The sequence below is a fragment of the Nanorana parkeri genome, unplaced genomic scaffold (genome assembly GCF_000935625.1).
Source record: "Nanorana parkeri isolate BGI_ZX_2015 unplaced genomic scaffold, ASM93562v1 scaffold3988, whole genome shotgun sequence".
NCBI classification, from domain to species: domain Eukaryota; kingdom Metazoa; phylum Chordata; class Amphibia; order Anura; family Dicroglossidae; genus Nanorana; species Nanorana parkeri.
In genome coordinates, this window is record NW_017310255.1 from 12,515 (window position 1) to 19,946 (window position 7,432).

At 56.3% G+C, this 7,432-nt stretch overlaps 1 protein-coding gene across 1 annotated transcript in view; it reads left to right on the forward strand.

Moving 5' to 3' along the window:
* LOC108803651 (ephrin type-B receptor 2-like) overlaps positions 1 to 7,432 on the forward strand; it is a gene marked incomplete at both ends in the record, with an annotated part of 25,973 nt that overhangs the window by 12,447 nt on the left and 6,094 nt on the right. The window lies entirely within an intron of this gene.

The window sequence follows — 7,432 nt, forward strand, 5'->3', positions numbered from 1 at the left end:
CCCCTGCACATATGAACTGCAATGCCTCCCATCCCCCCACGAGCTGCAGTGTCCCCTACTGTCCCCCTACACCCATAAACCGCAATGGCCCCCCACTGTCCCCCCACCCTATGGAGACACTTCCTTTGTGGGATGGCTTGACCTCCATGGTGTGTATATGATGGCGGAGGCTCTGCAGGCGCCGTGCTCTGGTATGTGTGGGCGACATTGACCTCCATGGTGTGTATATGATGGCGGAGGCTCTGCAGGCGCCGTGCTCTGGTATGTGTGGGCGACATTGACCTCCATGGTGTGTATATGATGGCGGAGGCTCTGCAGGCGCCGTGCTCTGGTATGTGTGGGCGACATTGACCTCCATGGTGTGTATATGATGGCGGAGGCTCTGCAGGCGCCGTGCGGATTATTTACACGCTTGCTGTTCCATATTTCCGTTATTGGGTCAGGCCTAGAGATATGGAGACCAGTCCACTAGGGGGAGGAGCACACATGGCTGGCAATCACTGAGGCCTCCCTGCTGAGATCAGGTATTATCCACTCGGGGTGCATTGTTTTCAGCAGGACGGCTGACCCTTAGACTTGTATTGTGTGGTGCTGCGGAGCAGGAAGACGAGCCCGAGTATGTAATGAGGGAATTCTGTACAGCTGCCCCGTGTACATGGGTGACCTCAACCAGGCTGACCAACCGGGCCCCAACTATGTGCAGAACCAGGCTGACCCACCAGGCCCCATCTATGTGCAGAACCAGGCTGACCCACCAGGCCCCATCTATGTGCAGAGCCAGGCTGACCCACCAGGCCCCATCTATGTGCAGAGCCAGGCTGACCCACCAGGCCCCGACTATGTGCAGAGCCAGGCTGACCCACCAGGCCCCGACTATGTGCAGAGCCAGGCTGACCCACCAGGCCCCGACTATGTGCAGAGCCAGGCTGACCCACCAGGCCCCGTCTATGTGCAGAGCCAGGCTGACCCACCAGGCCCCATCTATGTGCAGAACCAGGCTGACCCACCAGGCCCCATCTATGTGCAGAGCCAGGCTGACCCACCAGGCCCCATCTATGTGCAGAGCGTGTAGAACTAGTCTCAATGCTAAAAAAGAAAGCCAGTGCAGCAGGACAATGACAGCCAAAGTCATAAAGGAATGTCTTCATCCATTAAAAGAACAAGGAGTCTAGAAGAGGCCCCCACTGACCCCCGATCTCTGGAAGAGGTGGTATGGCCCCCACAGAGCCCCGATCTCTGGAAGAGGTGGTATGGCCCCCACTGACCCCCGATCTCTGGAAGAGGTGGTATGGCCCCCACTGACCCCCGATCTCTGGAAGAGGTGGTATGGCCCCCACTGACCCCCGATCTCTGGAAGAGGTGGTATGGCCCCCACTGACCCCCGATCTCTGGAAGAGGTGGTATGGCCCCCACTGACCCCCGATCTCTGGAAGAGGTGGTATGGCCCCCACTGACCCCCGATCTCTGGAAGAGGTGGTATGGCCCCCACTGACCCCCGATCTCTGGAAGAGGTGGTATGGCCCCCACAGAGCCCCGATCTCTGGAAGAGGTGGTATGGCCCCCACTGACCCCCGATCTCTGGAAGAGGTGGTATGGCCCCCACTGACCCCCGATCTCTGGAAGAGGTGGTATGGCCCCCACTGACCCCCGATCTCTGGAAGAGGTGGTATGGCCCCCACTGACCCCCGATCTCTGGAAGAGGTGGTATGGCCCCCACTGACCCCCGATCTCTGGAAGAGGTGGTATGGCCCCCACTGACCCCCGATCTCTGGAAGAGGTGGTATGGCCCCCACTGACCCCCGATCTCTGGAAGAGGTGGTATGGCCCCCACTGACCCCCGATCTCTGGAAGAGGTGGTATGGCCCCCACTGACCCCCGATCTCTGGAAGAGGTGGTATGGCCCCCACTGACCCCCGATCTCTGGAAGAGGTGGTATGGCCCCCACTGACCCCCGATCTCTGGAAGAGGTGGTATGGCCCCCACTGACCCCCGATCTCTGGAAGAGGTGGTATGGCCCCCACTGACCCCCGATCTCTGGAAGAGGTGGTATGGCCCCCACTGACCCCCGATCTCTGGAAGAGGTGGTATGGCCCCCACTGACCCCCGATCTCTGGAAGAGGTGGTATGGCCCCCACTGACCCCCGATCTCTGGAAGAGGTGGTATGGCCCCCACTGACCCCCGATCTCTGGAAGAGGTGGTATGGTCCCACAGAGCCCTGATAACATCATTGTTGGGATTACATGAAGATACAGGAGGAACTGAGGTGACCCAAATCCGTAGAGGGGCTCTGCTTAGTTCTCTTAGATGTTTGGAACAACCTACCTGCCGGGTTCCTTAAAGAACTCTTGTCCGGTACTGTCCTGCAGTTATGACCGTGTGAGAACCCGGTGCCAACCAGGAATTTGATGATCATGGTTCTGATTGCTGTATGCAGAAATCTAATTGGCTGCTGAGGTTGCGGCAACATTACCAACTCCCTTCATAACCATAGCAGCTTACCGGCCCTTCATTGTTTATGGCATTCACCATTCCGGGGGGAATTTATCAAAACTGGAGCAGTTGCCCCCGGCAACCAATCAGCATCTCTCTTCAGTTTGCTCAGGTAAGATTTGAAAATGAGGGAGAGAAGCTGATTGGTTGCCGTGCAAATCTGCTCCAGTTTTGATGCCCCTCAATGCGATTGGTCGCTCTGGATTATGTCCATCAATGACCCTGCTGATCTTTTCCAGAACCCCTCAAGCATTGGCTATAGGTGGAGGAGCCCACTAGATTGGACACTCCCCCTGCTCCCTGCGCTGTTCTCATAGGACAATGTAAGAATAGAATTGTATTCAATGTGGTGTGATTGGACCCTCCTAGGTGGACCTCGGTGCGGAGTGTCTGCTACATGCAGGAACCTGGGTTGGGTTGGATGCCGCTGCCGTATTGCAGGGGATCGGGGTGTGGTTGGGGACTCATTGAGGAGCCAAATCTTCCATTATTGACGTGTCTCGGTCCCTCTACAGCACCACTCATTATGGGTGACCGCGCTCACCGAGGACAGTACTGAGGCGGCGTCTGGTAGAAGAACGGGATGAATCACGGCCAGAGTCTAAAAGCTTCTGTGGCATTGAATAAAACAGAAGTCGTCATCTGGTGAAGGCTCCTCGGAGAGCGATGAGGGCCTCAGACAGGAGGACAAGAAACAGACTCCTCTCCACAGCTCATCCCAGCTCCATGTCTCCTGGAATGTGTCCATTCTGAGCCCCTGCAGTCTCCTCTGACCTGCGCCGCTGGGTGTGACGGGACTGGGCGGAGACGGCGGGAGAGGCATCATGGGTGGCATGTGAAATAGAAGCCCAGGACTGTGTCCTGAGTCCCCAACATGTGTGTACAAAGCACCAGATGCTCCGCCATGATACTGTATTCCCTAGCAGCCCTCTGAAATCACCACCTCCTCCCGTCAGCAGGACGGGACCGCCACCTCCTCCCGTCAGCAGGGCGGGACCGCCACCTCCTCCCGTCAGCAGGGCGGGACCGCCACCTCCTCCCGTCAGCAGGGCGGGACCGCCACCTACGGGACCGCCCCCTCCTCCCGTCAGCAGGGCGGGACCGCCACCTCCTCCCGTCAGCAGGGCGGGACCGCCACCTCCTCCCGTCAGCAGGGCAGGCCCGCCACCTCCTCCCGTGCAGATGCGGAGCCGTCCTGCTTGTTGTCTTACAGGAGACGAGCACTTCAGAAGGGAACTAGTTTTATCCGGTTTTTTTCTTATACATTTTTGGCAAAATGATCTTTTTCCTATGCGGCCTCTTTCCTGGTTTCTTGAAGTTCAGCTTGTGGTGCCCAAAGACCGTCCAGCATACTTCTCACCATATTATCCCTCCTCGTCCCTACTACAGCTTTACCCCTCCACCTCACCTGGTCCAAAGAGCCCAAAAGGCCCGGTGTGAGGGATGTCGTAGGCCGGACTCGCTGACGAGTACAATACCTTCTGAAGAAGCTTTCCTTTCCCTGGGCTTGGCGAGACCCCCAGATGACCAGAATTGGGGCCAAGCTCCTGCTATGTAGGATCCAGCTTAAGCTTAAGTTTCCAGTTTTGGATGAAGTTCATTGCCGAGAGAAAACACTGGAACTTTGTGGTCCGGGTGAGTTAAAGGTGGAACCCCGTATTCATGACTAAGCTGGAGATATTTGGAGAGCACTCGCAGGTGTCTCTGCCTTGTAGTGTCCGGCACATTTCCTTCCTGTAATGTACATGGCCGTCACTTTCTACCACCATTTCACCTTTTATCTGGCTGCCAGCTTAACCTGCAGACTATTACTCCTTCTGTTGTTTCAGTTCAGGGTGGATGGTGCGGCCCTTAAACTCCCAGCCTGAGGGCCATTTTCACATTGGGGTAATAGTTGAGATCCGTGTGTTCAGCCTCACCTCTGGTGCATGCTATGTGAGGTCCATTTATCAGGAATGATGGGAGTCTTGGCCGAGGTTCCGGAGCTTCGTCTGCCCCCTCAGTGAGGCTCATTCACTATATTGCTCTCCAGGCCTGGCTCTTATCCTTTCCAGGGTCTCTTTATGGGTTGCTGGAAGTGATCTTGTAGACCCTAAGTGGCGTCGGATTGGGTCTGGAAGACATTAGAGGACGGAATGATGAAGATGCGGTTAGAAGACCTCGGTTGTCCTTCCAGCCCAGGTATTAATGCCGTATAATAATGAAAGCCGCCTGGGAACCCCACTGCTTCCCATCACTCCCTGATATCATCTCACACAAAACACGATCCTGGCCCTGGGCTCCGCTCTTGGGATGCAGTCCAAGGTGCAACATCCAAAGTATTATCAGATGTTGAAGACGTTCTACCAGATAATGGCTCCTCTGCTTAACTCCTGCACTTCCACTGCACTCGCTGAGAATGATGGGCCTTCATTGACTACGGAACACTCTCCTTCACCTCAGTGGTGATGGCTGTCTGGGGATGCTGGGACTTGCAATTCATCTGGAAATGGATTCCAGATAATCCCTCTAGCTTTTGGTAACGTTTTAGAGGAGAACTTGTGTTCTCGGCATTAGTAGTTTTCTCCGACACGTTTATGAACGAGGCCCCCGCAAGTGTCGGCAAACTGCCCATCCTGTTGTCCTCATGCTCTTGTGTTGGGGTGTGGGTGATCTCGGTGATCTTGGCCTCATGCTCTTGTGTTGGGGGGGGGGAGATCTCAGTCTTCTTGTCCTCATGCTCTTGGGTTGGGGGGGGGGAGATCTCAGTCTTCTTGTCCTCATGCTCTTGGGTTGGGGGGGGGGAGATCTCAGTCTTCTTGTCCTCATGCTCTTGGGTTGGGGGGGGGGAGATCTCAGTCTTCTTGTCCTCATGCTCTTGGGTTGGGGGGGGGGAGATCTCAGTCTTCTTGTCCTCATGCTCTTGGGTTGGGGGGGGGGAGATCTCAGTCTTCTTGTCCTCATGCTCTTGGGTTGGGGGGGGGGAGATCTCAGTCTTCTTGTCCTCATGCTCTTGGGTTGGGGGGGGGGAGATCTCAGTCTTCTTGTCCTCATGCTCTTGGGTTGGGGGGGGGGAGATCTCAGTCTTCTTGTCCTCATGCTCTTGGGTTGGGGGGGGGGAGATCTCAGTCTTCTTGTCCTCATGCTCTTGGGTTGGGGGGGGGGAGATCTCAGTCTTCTTGTCCTCATGCTCTTGGGTTGGGGGGGGGGAGATCTCAGTCTTCTTGTCCTCATGCTCTTGGGTTGGGGGGGGGGAGATCTCAGTCTTCTTGTCCTCATGCTCTTGGGTTGGGGGGGGGGAGATCTCAGTCTTCTTGTCCTCATGCTCTTGGGTTGGGGGGGGGGAGATCTCAGTCTTCTTGTCCTCATGCTCTTGGGTTGGGGGGGGGGAGATCTCAGTCTTCTTGTCCTCATGCTCTTGGGTTGGGGGGGGGGAGATCTCAGTCTTCTTGTCCTCATGCTCTTGGGTTGGGGGGGGGGAGATCTCAGTCTTCTTGTCCTCATGCTCTTGGGTTGGGGGGGGGGAGATCTCAGTCTTCTTGTCCTCATGCTCTTGGGTTGGGGGGGGGGAGATCTCAGTCTTCTTGTCCTCATGCTCTTGGGTTGGGGGGGGGGAGATCTCAGTCTTCTTGTCCTCATGCTCTTGGGTTGGGGGGGGGGAGATCTCAGTCTTCTTGTCCTCATGCTCTTGGGTTGGGGGGGGGGAGATCTCAGTCTTCTTGTCCTCATGCTCTTGGGTTGGGGGGGGGGAGATCTCAGTCTTCTTGTCCTCATGCTCTTGGGTTGGGGGGGGGGAGATCTCAGTCTTCTTGTCCTCATGCTCTTGGGTTGGGGGGGGGGAGATCTCAGTCTTCTTGTCCTCATGCTCTTGGGTTGGGGGGGGGGAGATCTCAGTCTTCTTGTCCTCATGCTCTTGTGTTGGGGTGGGGGAGATCTCGGGGGTCTTGTCCTCATGCTCTTGTGTTGTGTTGGGGGAGATCTCGGTGGTCTTGACCGGAGGTGAAGTCTGCCATCTTGTTCTTTGTCCTGTGTGGAGATGGTGGTGGTAAGTCGGCCATCTTGTCCTTATGCTTTTGTGTAGAGGGGGTGGCGAGAAGTCTCGCTACCTTCTCATTGTAGAGGCTCCTCCCCGGTAGCGACCACCTAATTCTCTGTCACATGGGCCTGTCCGATGGTGCGGCACTTCAGGAGTTACAGTGACATCGCATTGTAGCCAAATGTTTCAGTGGTGAAGAGTGCAGCGCACATGTGGACGGCTCGTAAATCGCTCCGCACTGTCGGCACTCGCTGCTTGTAAATTCTGCACAAAACAGACTTCACGGCAAATGGTTAACCGGCAACGGCTGCTGACTCTCTGCCCCTGCACCTTCAGTCCTGGACCTGGTGATCACTGTGATGGTGTATGGGGGGGGCGGGGGGTGTAGGAGGTGATGGCGGCCATGTTTATTCTCAGGTCTCCTGGGAGATGGTCACTGGGAAGGTGTTTGGCGGGAGATTCCTGGTTGTGAAGCTTGGAATGTGAGTGGCGGCGGCGGGGGGTTGGCGGTGACGGCGGCGGCGGTGGTTGTTGGCACGCAGGATTTGTCTTTTGTCAAAGCTTTCCCTTCCTCTGCTAATTAAAGACAATTACTGCTTTCAGCGTTCCTCACAGCTCCGCTCTCCTGTTTGCAAACACGCAGCTGCTCCGGCTTTTGTCACCGGCTTTCCCGGCGTGTCTCTCCCCTCCTCCCCCGCTCCCTCCCGGGAAAAACACTGCTGTACGTGTCAGCGCTCACACATGGCGGTCTCATGGCAGTCTCTGTTCCTATAGGGGTCTGTCACATGGCGGTCTCTGTTCCTATAGGGGTCTGTCACTGACACATGGCGGTCTATGTTCCTATAGGGGTCTGTCACTGACACGTGGCGGTCTCATGGCGGGGTCTTTCACGTGGCGGGCTCTGTTCCTATGGGGGAGCTTCCCTG